Source organism: Ascaphus truei, chromosome 1 (assembly GCF_040206685.1).
Source record: "Ascaphus truei isolate aAscTru1 chromosome 1, aAscTru1.hap1, whole genome shotgun sequence".
NCBI classification, from domain to species: domain Eukaryota; kingdom Metazoa; phylum Chordata; class Amphibia; order Anura; family Ascaphidae; genus Ascaphus; species Ascaphus truei.
Genome location: NC_134483.1, coordinates 467,155,681 through 467,172,411, shown reverse-complemented (window position 1 = coordinate 467,172,411; position 16,731 = coordinate 467,155,681). Strand labels below are relative to the sequence as shown.

The following is a 16,731-nucleotide window of genomic DNA, read 5'->3' as shown; positions in this document are numbered from 1 at the left end:
ATGCGAAGATGTTAAAAAATTCATGTATGCAATAGCGGAGAGAGAAAGAGATATGCTAATGACCCTTATTAGCATATTTCCCAGGTATCTCAGGTGTGCCCATTCTCTGTGCTCAGCTGTCCCTCCATATGTTGCTTGAAGGTGTGTTTGAGGGGATATAAAAGCACTTGGGACTCTAAAAAAGAATAGTCTCTCTCAATAATGCCACCTTCAGGTAAGGTTTCTCTGCCTTTTGGCTAAGATCAAGTGTAGTATCTGTTCTTATTAGAACGAACAGTGGCACGCAATTGATCGTCTGGCCAGGGGCTGAGAAAGCAGATGGAGTCCAAGGTCCTACTGCTCAGGCACACAGCGGAATTGTAATGATTTGATTTCCGGCACTTCGCGTTTGGATGCACCTCATCGGCACCTAGCTCAAGCGGCACAGAGTTAAAAAAAAAAAAAAAAATTTTTACTGCACAGGCACCCATCTCCCCTGGCCTTAGGGGTGAGTTTGTAGGACGTAGAGTTTTTGTACCTCACCTGCCCGTCTGATCAGGGCCGTTTTACTACGAACTTAGCACTGTATACTACAGAGCACTCTGCACTTTGCCGGTTTCTCCATTGGGAATTGTGGCGAGAGATGGTACGATATCCTGATGCGCCATCGGCCTGAAAACATCTCACAGATCGAGACGGGCAACAGAGGGCCTTTTGGCTGAAGTGCTCAAGAGAACGGATGCACGAGTGGCACCAAGCACTGTTCACCAGGAGTTTGCTGGCCTACTGGCTAAGAAGACCGTACCTCAGCACAGAGCAATACTTGTGACACTGCACACTGTTCACAGGAGCACATACACCTTGGGCTTCCCTCCACCCCTCTGTCCCCCACAAAAAGGCATAACGTCGTGTTAAGATAATGCAAGGCAGTGCTAATTCAACATGTCGTTAAGTATATGCTAAAGAGATCATTAACTGCTGTTGTTTTTGCATGTATTTAGATTTGTGGGTTTACAATATCCTCATTGAACATACCGTCTGTTCCTGATTTTGATAAAATGACGTTATGACCCCTGAGTTATCGGAGCTCTGTGAATCTGGGGCCCTGTTCTTTATGGGATTGACCATGGTGAGTCTTTGTGCATCTTTGTGTGACACAAAGCAATAACGAATAGGAGAATTGTTGCTTATAGTAGGGGGATCAGAATCCTATGGCGCCAGGAAGCTGCTGCTAATGTGAAGGAGAGGCTCAAATAATACTTTTGGGATAGTTTCATCTAAATAGAAGGCTTTCAATGTGTAATTTTCAGGGGAAATATAAGGAGAGGTTTTGAAGCTCCACTTAATCAGACTAAAAACTGAATTGATCTTTACAGCAATCAGGAGGAGCTACAAGACTTCACTAAATAGTAAAGTTACTCGGCCCAGCATAGGGTCGTCATCAGGGTCGCTAATGACTGTGCTATGCTGAGCCGGAACGGCCCCCTAACTCTTTGGATATAATAAGATGTGACTATTTTATAGAACATTACTTTTCTATAACAGTATCTTTAATATTTATTGATGGTATATTGGGACTTTTGGAGGATGGGTTTATGTTACCAGCACCAGCTTCTACTCCTAATTCCAGTGCGACAGGCTCTGATTTTTCCCACAAGTTTTCCTCCAGAATCCCAAACTTAATAACACAGTGCTGCTGATAATACAGAATGTAATGTACAGTATTAGATACAGGTTGAGTGAACTTACCATACATAACAAAACAATTGTAGTGTTTTTTTTTTTTTTTTAAACTGCTGCTATACCTCTTGTAAGTCCCACTATTCAATATAATGTGAAGTTGAATTTCCAGTGCTGGAAAATATTTTAGTCTCATTCACGTAAATGGAGTTCAACTCTTCTCCAACTTGGGAAAGACTGTTTGTAGGATATTGAACATGAACCGCTCCCATCAGCCCACTTAAGACTAAAAGATCCTGCTACTTCTAGTGATTTGGATAGTTGGATGCAACATTTTACTACTACAGGACACTATTAAAATGGTTTAATCTGCCTTAAAGAGAATTCGATCCCCATGTTTGTTTATTTCTCCCGTTACTAGTATTTGTCTCTGCTAAACAAACATCTCTATAAACCCAGCCCATGTTCTGTGTTTCTGCATTTTTCTCTACATTGATTGACTGACATGGGAATCTTGAATCGGCTCTATGGCTCCCAACCCCAGCCATATTTATTGTGGACTACACTAGTAGATATGGGGTGCTGTATGAGTGTATCATTGGCACTCAGCGTCAATAATATCCCATTTCATCTAGGTCAGCTTTGCCATTTCCAAAGGGACTGACATTCAATTCTGCTTTAAAACACTTGATGCCTCTTTGCATGTTTTAAGAGGAAGCATTCATTCCTGTCCTGCTTTTTTCATCCACTGACTCCAGAACATTGCATTAACTGTTCAAAGTAACACCGCAGGTCCCAGGATGCATTAGGATGGAATGTAAAAACTCATAAATGGGACCATTTATTCTTTGCAACCGGGTAAGTTGTCAGGTACTGCATGGAAACAGCAGCACTGTCACATACATAGGCATTTGCGGTAACTGGGATGTAATATGACCTATGGACATATGAATCCAATTCAGACACCACTAACATGTTGCAATCTTGGCTGGGGATGGGTAATTTGAGGACATTTTATCAAGCTTCGCCTTGGCTAACAGGAAACGTCCTGAAAAACTCATACTGAGCTAGCAATACCTAGAGGAGTTGGGATTGTGGCTTCAAACCCTATTAGGTTTTATATTATCTAAGATCATATTTGCTCACTAGTCATGTCACATCTTGAAGTTAAATATTTTTTAAACCACTTCATTTAATAGTAATATAATATTTTTTTCTTCAATATATCTGGTGCCATTTTATTTGGCCTGAGAAATCGCCTTCCTGTAGTTTACTCCAGTAAGGAAATATGTGTACAATATAACTATAAGGCTCACTATTCCCATGTTATACCTGCATTTACAGTGCACTGATAAGTAACCCATACTGCACACGTGTGATAGTCACCCATACTGCACACGTGTGATAGTCACCCATACTGCACACGTGTGATAGATACAGTAGTCACCCATACTGCACACGTGTGATAGTCACCCATATTGCACACGTGTGATAGTCACCCATATTGCACACGTGTGATAGATACAGTAGTCACCCATACTGCACACGTGTGATAGATAGTCACCCATACTGCACACGTGTGATAGATACAGTAGTCACCCATACTGCACACGTGTGATAGATAGTAACCTATACTGCACACGTGTGATAGATAGTAACCCATACTGCACACGTGTGATAGATAGTAACCCATACTGCACACGTGTGACAGATAGTAACCCATACTGCACACGTGTGACAGATAGTAACCCATACTGCACACGTGTGATAGATAGTAACCCATACTGCACACGTGTGACAGATAGTAACCCATACTGCACACGTGTGACAGATAGTAACCCATACTGCACACGTGTGACAGATAGTAACCCATACTGCACACGTGTGACAGATAGTAACCCATACTGCACACGTGTGACAGATAGTAACCCATACTGCACACGTGTGATAGATAGTAACCCATACTGCACACGTGTGATAGATAGTAACCCATACTGCACATGTGTGACAGATAGTAACCCATACTGCACACGTGTGATAGATAGTAACCCATACTGGGTTGACCATTTTTCTTCTAATGGTAAATCATAATGCAACTGCACAATTACTTCTATGTGAAACTATACATTGTGTTATTTTTAGTCTCCCAATCATTTGAAAACATCTAATTGCCCATGGAAATCTCTCTAGGACGACTTGAAGTGGGTTATTTCCTAAAGTACCTCGCGGGTAAAGCACTCGATCGGAGGTTAAGTGCCGTTCAAGTCAATAACAGTTTACTCCCAGTCAGGTGTGTTAACCTGCAATGAACCTTTGGGGATAACACCCTTAGAATCGGTGAATCTGAGACATCGCACAAGGACCCCACTATATTTGTTTCTGTTATGTAATATTTAGTACAGTGTATATACATTGGTTTCAGTTAATGTGTTTACATTAACAGCCGCTAATGTCACGCCATGCTATTGAATATATTGGCCCCATTAAAATGCAGCTATGATAAAAGTAAACTGTATTTATAAGGCACCATGTGAAACAACCATTGACGTAATGGAAAAATCTGTCATCCCTATAAAGAATGCTTTTCAATCTCTTTCTAGTTCTTTAAAAAAAAAAAAAAAAAAAAAAAAAAAAAGACCATTTTTTTTTTTATCCTTTGCTTTGACAATCGGAATAATTATATTTCTTTTAAGAGTACAGCATTGTTGTGGGTCATGCCGGTAATAAAACCTTCAGAGTGCGTCTCCCTACACCTGATGAATTACATTCTATATTACAACAACAACATAAAACCTTCGATTTCTTTAAGACATATAAGCAAATGGTTCCAACTTTCCACAGCTGCAAAACTCTACACTATCTAGGGATTTCGCTGCTGCAATTCCTGCTTCCAATCAAAATAGTGATATGGTCGACAAGAGACGTGGACTAGCACGGCTCAGCTAGGTAAAGGAAAACAAGAACAAAAGGTATCCTGCTGCACACGAAGAATTACAAAGTCAAAATTGTACCAAAGCTGTCTCCAAGTCCTTGTTAATGCACCCATCTTGGGAAGAGGTGCCAGAACATTACATAGAAAACCCAGCTCCTCTGACCACAACCCTAACCCAGCAGGAGTGTAGATGTCTATACACCAATGGGATTTAACATGACGTAAAGCAGAAAAGGATCAGTAAAACAATACAAATCTGCTTTCTTTCGATAGGCCTTATTTTGATAAAGGCAAAACAGTGATAACTACTGGAAGGCATTTTTGTGCATTCAGCTACAGTATCTTTTTTCTTCTTGTTCAGAAAGGCTTCCAAAATCTTGTAGGTACCTATTCAGAAATAACCTAATTTTATTCAGTTTGACAGAGTTACAAAACTCAAAGTATCATAAAAAAGTGTATTCTTATCATTGGTATTCAGCTGTCTCACAATTTAATCTGGTCTGTAATTGTTCCATGCGCCTATAACATATATTATCTCTAACTGTCCAGGAAATGTCTTTAAATATAATGTATAACCACTGTTGATTTAATGTAACCATGTATCTGTCATCATAACTCATGTGCCCAGGACATACTTGAAAACGAGAGGTTACTCTCAATGTATTACTTCATGGTAAATCATTTAATATATCTAAATAATGGTAAATTGTTCATACAGAGCCTTTTCCTTTTTGTTATTTTTGGGTTATGATTGCAGCATAATTTGTTTAAAGAGATCACGAGAAAGAACAATAAATACCCTTTAATAGTCGAATTAAATGGATAAAAAAAGAAAATAGAAGCGGGCTCATTATTGCGCAACAAGAACATGAGTGAGCATTTTACTTTATGGGGGATTCGTTGTTGCTAAGAATGCCAAATGCCTTTAATTATCAGACAAATCCCATCATCGGTGCATGTTTAAAAAATAATAAAGTTCACTTAACTCACTGCTTTTCTATTAAACATTTTTGTAATGAATTTACCTTTTAGCAAAACATATGCTGTCTGAGGTCACCTGTATGTCTATGAGTATTCGTAAGTTACCTCCAGAGGTAACTTTTGCTGTTTGATTTGCTTTCTGATATAGCGCTGTACATTTTGCAGACACAATAAGCCCCCTGCCTCGAAGGGCTTACATGTAATTGGTGATTACAGGTTATAGATATACACGTAGGATCAAAAACAAAATTTGCTAGCTAAAAGAATGTTTTTGTTTCCTATTGATTAAATATGTAAAAAAACTAGAATAAAACTGGAATATTTTAAGAAAAATTTGCTTTATTTTTTTTTCGCTCTCAAAAAAATGCCCCGAATTTGATCTTCACAATGAAAACAGGCCAACATCAACACACAAGAGCAACAAATCTCTGAATCTTGGCTACTTTCCTTTCTGGCTAAAGTTTATGTCGATACATTTTCCTCTGAATCAAGACGGCTTTCGTATGTGTGCACTTGTATAAAAACCATCTTTACCTTAACACATACAATGTATTTCAATTCGTAATTTGGGCAAACCTTTATTATTGCAGCACCTACTGTATGAAAACATGCCTGTCAGTAAGTGCTGCCACAATTCCTTACCTCACTTACCTTGGGTAATAAAGATTTTAGTGAAAAAGTATATGCAGTTTGAGAAGACAATTATATTTCCTCTGCATAGCTGGTGGTGTCAGAAGCTGTTAAGTTATGGTAGATTCCCAATTATGTGTACAGTATATGCTACTTGTGGCTGGTGGAATCTGTTTATGAATTTTAAATTAAACCCAGAAACAACAGGCTGCAGAACAGGATGTTCAATGCTGTGCTTGGTACATATTGAACATTTCCACTCTTGTCTAATGGACGACAGTACTCAATTAATGAGTCAAGACTGGTAATCTAAAGTGCTTTTTCATAACCTAAGGTGCAAATTATCCATGTATTTAATTAAAATGTTCAATCACCACATCAAGTATAATAGCATTTATCATTTTTGGTTCATCATTGTCTTATCAAAGTCCAAAATATATTGCCAGGGGAACTCTCACTATTGTGCACCTGACGCCTTTCGCACCCTCCCTTCTTCAGAGAGGAAGCTCTGATAGGTTTGTTATGCATGAGATAATTGTGGATGTTTCCCCATCTAGATCTTTGGACCCACGCTAGCAGGTTACAGCTTATATTTGCATTTTTGATGAACATATTTTAACTCTATGTAGCCCCAACCCCGTTTTACCTTCGGCTGTGTGTGGGAACGGGGGGAGACTGAAGGTGGCACCGAGAGGCTGTGGCTGTTACAGGGAGCTGCCGGGGCAGCTCGCGCTATAGGCGGCGGCCATCTTTGTTAAGGGCACATGCGCATTGAAGCCTCGTGCATGCGCAGTGGCTAGGGCAGTGCGGCGGCCATTAGGCAGGCTCCACATGGGACTACAAGTCCCAGCAGCCCCAGGGGCTGCTTACCACATGAGTGAGGACAGCCAATAGGGCTCCAGGACAGTAAAGGATACACTTGGTGCGCTAAGAGCACCACGCCAGTCGCAGCAGGGACGCAGAGGGGTAAGGTAGTGTCTGTGTGCAAGTGGCTCCCAGACTAGGCCAGATACCCCCTTTAGGCCCCGACTCACATCAGATTGTGGCTGCTATAGGAAAGAACATCGCTAAGGACAGTTCCCCAGTAGCTGCCTATAGTTAGCGTATAGCACCGGTGAGACGCCACACAGTGATTATGTCCTGTATAGAGAGACTTTTAAAGGTGAGACCCTCCATCCGGAGTTCACCCCACGCAGAGGCGGATGCCTTCGCGGACTACAACGTCGCTGGATCAGCGGATCCCGGTGTGATGTTCGGCAGTACCCGGCTGCTGGAGCGCCTGGGCAGGTACCACACCAAGTGCACCAATGGTTCTCAGGATAGCACAATTCCATACACTTTGGTTGGGCCCTGACATTGGGGAAAGGACATCAGGGATATTGGTGCCAGGCACACTATGTACTTTGGGGACACGTTGGGATCCCTCTCAGGTGGAGGCGCTGCACCGAGGCGAACGAGGGATCACCCCAGACTCCCAGTGGCGGAGGCTCAGGCCTTCTGGTAGCCAAACAGGTAACAGCAGTACTGGTAGTTCCTTAGTGACGGGGAAAAGGGGCTAAATCTAATTGGGGTCATTTGCAAAATTGAGCCAGTACCACACGTTGCAAACTCATTTACTCCAATATTGTGTTACGCCTACAATTATTTGTTTATAAACCTCAGTGCTGACAATTTTTTACAAACAAAACAATAACTGTTATAACAAAACAAGCTCCTTGCCATAAGAGGACTAAACAATAACAACCATTTTAGTTTTTTGCTTGTTGGTATCTGTTAAATATAACAACACATGTACATTGCTTTATTAGCAGCTATACGGCTCTGGAATACAGAGCATCCAAATCAAATTAAATGCAGCTTAGAGCTGTAAAAACAGGGCAAAAACACACCTATTGTTGTAACCCACAGCAACTTAATACAAATATGGTGGATGGGTCTATTATCCCCAAATGTATTGAAATAATGAGATACAAGGTATTTTTTCCTGTACTAGATAAATGGAAGAGTTACTGACCCAGATGAATAAACAAGTCCTCCTCTCCTTTTTGGATTGCACTTACAGCTACTTGAGAACTCACAAGGTCATCCTAAAGGTTAATGAACGAAGGTCTGCACTGAAGATATCACTCTGCATATCACAGCAGGACTATTTCAATCAACTTTTTTTTTGGGGGGGGGGGAGGAGGGGGCAGAAGAGTTCTCCACAATTTAACAGCAATATTAGAATGTGGTTTTCTGTAGTATAACCCACGAAAAAGAATAGCTTTTTCTGCGCTTTAGTAGAATGAGCAAAGGTCTCCGTTTTATAAAGGAAGTGATGCATTTAACTACACAGAAGCAAATTATTTGACGGCTCATTTTCCGCTCCATTCTAAAACTTCAGATCCTATTCGATTATTGGCTTCCTTTCATATTTCATATAGCCTTATGTCTAACCACGGCATTTTTTCATTCCCTTATTATATTAGCCTCTACACATCTGTTCTGAGGCTAGTCCACTAATCTAGGGGTGCGCAAACTTCTTGAGCTGCGCCCCCCTGCCCGGGAGCCGCAGCATTTGCGCCCCTCTTCTTCTAATGTCTCGGCGTCAAATGATGTCGCGGGTCATGTGACGTCACATCACGTGACCCTGCCGCGTCATTTGACGCACAGAGAGCAGGTAAATGAGTTACAAAGGCCTCACGCCTCCCCCGGCATTTAATTTAAATGTCGCGGGGAAAAGAGCGGGGCCCCTGTAACCGCCCACGCCCCCCCTACAAATTCTCCCGCCCCCCAGTTTGCGCACCGCTGCACTAATCCACCCCCATCTGTGAAGAAATTATTCCTCCCGTTTCCCTGAAGCTGGCCACCCCTACGTTACTGTTCTAGGACTTCTCTCTCTGAAAAATGCTTCCCTCTTGCTCCTTGCTGAAATCCTTTTCTCCTCAAGCTGTACAAGTGTATGTACTTAGGTTTTTTAGTCTTTCCTGAATTGCATGATGTAGAGTAGACCATGTGCCATTTTAGCAGGTCTTTTTATAACCTCTCATTTGGTTTACCAAACCCCCCCCCCCTCCCCCAGGAGTGTCAACCATGTTGCAGGTCTTTGTGACATCTGCATACCTTCAATTAAAGAACATTTAAAAAGATATTAAAATGCACCGGTACCAGTACAGATCCTTGAGGTAGTCACTGGTCACCTTCCCCCCACCCCCCCGCCCCCCTGAATGCATTCCATTTACCACAACTCTTTTGTTGCCTATTCTTCAACCAATCTCTTATCTATTTAATCACCTTGGGCAGTTATTCATCAAGCTCCAATATGGGTTAACGCACCCGAACAAGCATTCATTCCCAGTCAAATCAATGGAAGATCACGCCTGGTCAGGAGCGTTAACATGTACGGAGCTGGATGAATCTGAGGATTAGAGTCTAATCCTAAGAATAGCAATTTTTTTTATCACTTTTCTCTGTGGGACCGTGAAATCCGGATTAGCTACAGTACATCTACTGCTCCTAATCTATTACCTTAGTCACCGAGTAAAACATTTTTTATTAGGTTTGACCGATATGATCTTGCCCCAGGAAATCCATACTGCCTGGATCCTTCTAACATACTACATTTTAGATGTTCAACAATTCTTTCTTTCAGAAAGGTTTCCAATAATGTCTGCACTTCTCCCTGCTCATTGGCATGTTATTACCAGTGGAAATGTGCGAACTGGTCTGAATCCATTCTGCGGATTTACACAGGGGTTTGTTTTTAGACCAAATCCGATCTGCACACCAAAATCCACCTGCGGATTGGGTACTAAAAAAATCAGAGCGGATTTTTAAGAATCTGTAATTGGATCCAATCTGTTTTTTAAGAATCAGAACTCAGATTCAACCTGGAATCCATGTTTGGATTCTTTAAAATCCGAAGTCGGATTTGAATACCTAAAGCATAGTTGTTGCGTGGTGGTGATGGTCGTAGTGGAGGAGGAGAAATATCTCTATCCCAGAAGAAGGTACATTCCTTTGTACAGGTATGAGCACTCTGTGAGAAGTACAACAATATACATATATATATATATCCGTTGAAGATATGGTAATAGACAGTGACAGTGGTGCTCGTCATCAACTGGTTTAGCTCACACTGCTAGAGCTAATGCCCAGAGCAGCAGAAAGTGTGACGAAGGGCTAGTAAGCCCGAAACGCGTTGAGGGACTGCTTAGGGGTTTTAGGTACACACGATATCTGTAAGTGTGTTACCAGCCCGGTTGAGGTATTCAGTTGGGTCTCCCCGCATGCTAGCCTCCCTACATTGCCTGCCAGTTCAAATCTCGCGAGAGAGCCTGCGAGAGAGCCCGCCTACCATTCAGCTAGGGCTGAGTTCCGGTTTTGGAACTCGGCTTTGACCCGCGGTGATCTGAGGCAAGGAGTGAGAGTGGAGGCAGGGGTGGTGACGACGGTAGCGGTGGTTGGACCCAAGATCCTCATCGGGCACTCAGCAATATTGATTGTAAGTTTTAAATTGTATAGTGCATAATAAAGTGAACCTTTGTTTAAAACTCCCTCTCTTTCTTTCTTCTTCTCTGCGCTCCAACTTTTTTTGTATATGTAGTCAGGACTAGTTTCTGGCTACCCGTCTGCCCTCCCTGGCAGTAAGTCCTGGTAAGAGCAGGCCTGCCAGGAGTTATGGTAATTGAGAGAACAGAAACCCATCTTAAAGCACTCTAACTGCCAAACTGAATGATTAGTGAAATAATTAAAATAAATCTTTAATGATCGTAAATACTAAAATAACAGAGGTTAAAAAGACGTACAATAGGCACACGCTAATGATCATATGTCGGGTGCAGTTTGACACCCTGGATCAGTAGTATAAATAGAGATAATTAAGCTGCATTAAATCAATTATCAATTAGGGAGTCTGTAATAACAATAGTCCCATAATAAACAGTGTTTAGTGGGCTGGGAGTAGAGTAGAGTGTAAATTGGCAGATATTAGTGTAATGCACACTTGATTGGTGAGTAAATCACAGGGTGGGATAAACACTTGTGTTCTTGCATTCTGCATGCTGCACAGACAGGAGCAGATCTTTTCCCTTTGCCTAAAAGCAGTGATAGCGTCTATACGGCGTGCGGGCGCGTGCGCACGGAAGCGGGAGGGGGCGTGCGATGCGTGTGAAATCAGTCAAAACTGATTTCTCGCGCGATAGGGCGGTCATGTGAGTGGTTCGCCCTCAGCTCTGTGACGTCAGTGGCCCGCCCATAGACACGCCCCCGGATGGCGCGCGTACTAAGGCCAGGGAAAGCACCCGCTTTCCCTCAGCCTCCGCACGGCTGCAGTGTCTATGGACGCAGCCTAAGGAGTCCGCAGCGAAGTGTTCAAGTGGTGGAAATGGTAACGTAATGTAAACACAGTACTGTATCAAACAATGTAACCACTCTGCTACTATAGATACTCCTCAACTGGATAGGCGATGTGATACAATTAACACTAGAGAAGCTGCTTATAAGCACTGAAGCTCTGTAAATAGTATACACAGTGGGTCTAATCTAAAGAAATAAAATCATAGGCTGTAAATGTATGAGCCCATGAAGTTAATGGACCAGAACCACTATTGAATTAATAGATATACCACATGTACCTAAAGCCCATATTCTTGAATGAGCTAGAACTGAGCTAGATATACTTAGGCTAAGGCCCCGCTCCCAGAGTCAGCGCACCCGCACTGCTGACAGGCGGTGCGCTGAGATACACAGACCGCGATATGCGGTCTGTAGGGAGCGGGAGCCGGAGCGGGAGGTGGGCGGGTGGTGGGCGGTTTGACAGGGAGGGGGGGCGTGGCTTGAGCGGAGGGACCCGCTACTCTCCCCCCACTCCCTCCACGGACTCGGGCTGGAGCTGGAAAGTAAGTTTAAACACACACACGCAGGCACTCATTCATATACACACACACACACACACACACACAGGCAGGCACTCACGCACTCATACACACACACGCGCGCACACACATGCAGGCACTCACGCACTCACACAGACAGAGGCAGGCACTCAGGCACACACATACACACACACATACACACACACATACACACACACACACAGGCACGCACACACTCAGACACACACACAGACAGGCACGCACCTGCTTTCACTCCACACTCCTCCCCGCTCCCCGAAGCCTCTCCTCCCGAAGCCTCCCCTCCCCATTGGCTCACAGCCACACACGTCACGCGTCAACGCTAGGAAACACCATTCTCTGGTGTCTCCAGCGGCTGACGCGCCACAGCGTGTAGTCAGCTGTGCCGCCAGTGGGGACCGGGACCGGCTCGCGAGGATTCCCCTGCTGGTGGGGAACTCGCTACATTGCCGCCCGCGCCAACGAGCGCAGCGGGACCGAGGCCTTACTGCCCGTGAAGAGGAGTGAGCTGTAGCAGCTGACAAGTTTTTTACACGCTTGCCGATATACTATGGATATCAATAATACCCTAAGCCCATATTCATGAATGGGCTAGTAATAGTGAGGAGCAGAGCTACGTGTTGTATCACAAATAACTGCTGCCCATATTCATGAACGGGCTACAGCTGTTAGACATGTATAGACTCGGATGCCCTTTTAAACACTGTACTGGAGATTGAACCTTGTCCATTTGGTCATGGATCAAGTCTCCCTCAAGCAGGCGCAGGAGCCTGCAGCTAGTCGCAGTGCGAGCTGAGCCCCATCGTATTTCATACTGCCAAGAGTTATCATGGGTTTCCCCCACTCACAGTAGCTTCTTGATTGACAGGGGAGGCGGCGGGACTAGGCCTGTGTTTGTCCAATCATGGATTCAGACCTGGTACCTACTTCCCTTGTACTGAAGGAGTGCACTGCTGAATCTACCTCCTGGAGAGAGGCTGATCTACCCTAACAACTGTGCGGGGCTCTGCCAAGTTTGTACTCCCTCCCCTAGGGGAGTGGAGAGGGAGACTGTACCCTTTACTCCACCGGGGAGTAAGGGAAGAGCAAGAACTGCTTCAGGGCCCCTTGGCCTGGAGTGGAGGTCCAGGGTACATCCTGAGGGCGAAGGCCCACGAAGTGAAGTGAGCTGTGTATGCTGTAACATATGCCAGTGCACTAAATAAAGTGATCCTGTTCAATATATCCTCTTGCCTGAGACTGCAATCTATCAGGGGGAATGGAAGTAAGTTCTCCTGCAGGGATTGTCTCCACATCCCTGGAGCCTGCAAGAGAAGGAGGCACTAACATCGAGAGAGAGACTAAGATCTTACCCCAGAAGCCAGTCCTGTTATCCTCCACAACACCGCAGGAGCCAGCAGGTATGCACCACACCACACCATGTAGTAGGGAGATTTCCCAGAGGTTGGGGGAAACACCGCTACATATATCAGCATGCAGTCTAACAATCTCCAACAACAGAGAGAAGTGCCTACAGATGGGACAGCACCTAAATTTCCAGAATCTCTCACGGAAAACTGCCTCCTTACAAACACTGCACTGTACAAAACCAAACACTGTAGCGGATTTAAATGATTTTCACTATGGTGTGTGCAACTCCTATATGAGCTTTAAACTTCTAATTTAAAGCGCATACTTAGAAAACCAGCTGCACCGGCATCACCCAGATGCTGACAGGCAGAGAGAACGGCAAAATCTATTTTCTAAACTGTGTACAACAAAACACGTTAATAGGCCTGTTTGCTTGCATTTCAATTGGCGTTAAAGGTACAATACAATTCGAAAACAAACTGAGTTAACATATATGAGAATATGATATATATATATATATATATCATATTCTCATATATGTTAACTCAGTTTGTTTTATATATATATATATATATATATATATATATACTATATATATGTATATATGCAGATACTTTCTGGGATCGCAGGAGCCACTCACAGAGACAGTGACTAAATGCATTGAATTTATTCTGACCCATAACTACTTCACATTTGGAAATGACACATACCTCCAGACAACCGGGACCGCTATGGGTACTCGGATGGCGCCACAGTATGCCAATCTGTTCTGCGCAAAACTGGAAAGTGACTTTCTGTCCACCTGTCACTTGAAACCCCTTACATACCTTCGCTACATCGATGACATCCTCCTGATTTGGACCTCTGGCGAACAGGACCTCCTACAGTTCTATGACAACTTCAATACTTTCCACCCGACCATCAACCTCAAACTCACCCATTCCCCGGATGAAGTACATTTTCTAGACACCACCATTCGTATAAAGAACAACCAACTACAGACTTCTGTATACCGCAAACCTACAGACAGAGCCAGCTATTTGAGGGACAACAGCTTCCACCCGACACACACCAAACATGCAACCATCTACAGTCAAGCCATACGATACAACCGGATATGCTCCGACACAGCAGACAGAGACCAGCGGATTAAAGCCTTGAGATCAGACTTTATAAACCGTGGATATAACCACAGAATTGTAGACCAGCAAATTCACAAAGCCACCAGAATACCAAGAAGTGATCTCCTTGAATACAAACAGAAGGAGACAAGCGACAGGGTTCCTTTGGTGGTCACATATAACCCACACCTAGGAGCCCTACGCAAGATCGCCAGGAAACTACAACCCATCCTCCAGGAAGCTACAAGACTGCAACAGGTTTTCCCTGAAGCACCCTTATTATCATACAGACAACCCCATAATCTCAAGAATATTATGGTGAGGAGTAAAGTATTCAGCAGTACAACTGAATGCGGGACAAAACCATGCCAGGACCCAAGATGCAAAACCTGCGCAATGCTCTACACAGCGGACACAATACAAATACCACACAAGAATCGGGAATACAAAATCAGAGGAGGGTTCACCTGTTCCTCCAGCAATGTCGTGTACCTCATCATGTGCATGAAATGCCCAGGGGGCTGCTACCAAATAGGTGAGACAGGACAGGGGCTAAACAAGAGAATGAACCTGCACCGCCACAGCATCACACGCGGAACAAGAGACAGTCCTGTTGGCGAACATTTCTCTGACTCTGGCCATAAGATGAACGATCTGAGGGTTGCCATACTCAAAGGTAATCTTAAAACCCCGAAAGAGAGACAGTTGCATGAATACAAATTTATGCAACTGTTCGGGACACTTAGCAGTGGCCTAAACAGAGATCGAAATTTTATGAGTCATTACTGACACTAGCGAACTCTCTTCCCATGAGCGCTAAAGGCCATGTCTGTACATACTGTGCTATATGTATGCACACACAGCTGTCTCTCACACATACTAATACTCCTTATTTTTCCATCCATATACACCAATAGGGACCACATAGTATCCACACACACTTTTAGTTGTGCTACAAACTCTCACATTTCCACACCCACCCACCCCATTTATATCCCTCTCACTCCACACACACCTTGTGTAGAGCACTGTTTATACTGTGGGCTCTCCATTCATTTTTATTCACACTAATACACATACACACTCTTTCTTCACTTGCTTTCAGTTACCCTTTGACACCTCTAGCCATAAAACACATCCACACCGGGGGAAGGACAAGCACAGATAACATTCCAAGAGACACTGTTTTTAAGTTATCCTTGCTTCATTCATTGTAACATCGCCGGAAGAAGAGATCAGTGTATCTCGAAAGCTCGCACAAATAAAAGCATTTCGTTAGCCACAGAACGGTATCATCTATTTATTTTTTGATTATATATATATATATATATATATAAAACAATAGCCAATTACAACTACCTTAATTGTTATCCTAAAACATCTCAAAATCTACTAACTTCTGAACAACTTTATGTAAAGGATTGCTAGTTCCAGGAGATGTTCCTCCTTTGTATTTTACTGGCTCTCCATCAGAAGGGAGGGCAGTGACCACATCCGACGAGATACAGTATAAAGATTCTGGTAATTGTATCTGCTGCGTTGTTCCGTTTACTACAGAAGGTGCAAGGACGTTTGGGAGGCGCCAGGAGAAATGTGAAAGGATACCAATTTAAATGGATGGAAAACAAGAAAAACTAAATGTAATTTTTCTCCAGTACAGAGGATTGGCACCTTTTATACTATAGAAATCACTTCCAAAAATGTTAAGACGTAGCATTTGCTTTAGAGAATCTTTTTTTTTTATTTTGTAAAGAGAATCTTCTCTTTTTAAGGAAAAGCACTCTGGAAATACTGTAACTGCTTGTATTTCCTTTATAGACTTAGCCACTTATCTTCCTCAACTTCCGTTCATGTCATCATGGGACCAGCTGTGACCTTGTGAACACGACCCAAGCGTTCACATTGTCGTGATCCCGGAAGTCGTCCAGCCCAACTTCTGGCACTGAAGAGAAAGAGACCCATATAGCTAAATGCTTATATTTAATTACTTAGAACTGGCAATACATTTGTAAAAAGTCGGTATGTTTCAATTTCTTTCACCAAAACAACTCTGGAAGCACCCTTGCTTTAAAATGTGTGACAATACAATTTTATTTGACATTAAAGTTTTTAGTAAAAAAATAAACAAAATCCACATTTAAATAACAACATGATTCAAAATGGT

General features: G+C 43.1%; 1 protein-coding gene and 1 pseudogene across 1 annotated transcript in view; one reads left to right on the top strand and one right to left on the bottom strand.

Moving 5' to 3' along the window:
* SCFD2 (sec1 family domain containing 2) overlaps positions 1–16,731 on the bottom strand; it is a 644,096-nt gene that overhangs the window by 221,515 nt on the left and 405,850 nt on the right. The gene's annotated exons all lie outside the window — the stretch shown is intronic.
* LOC142473184 (U2 spliceosomal RNA) lies at positions 217–329 on the top strand (annotated as a pseudogene).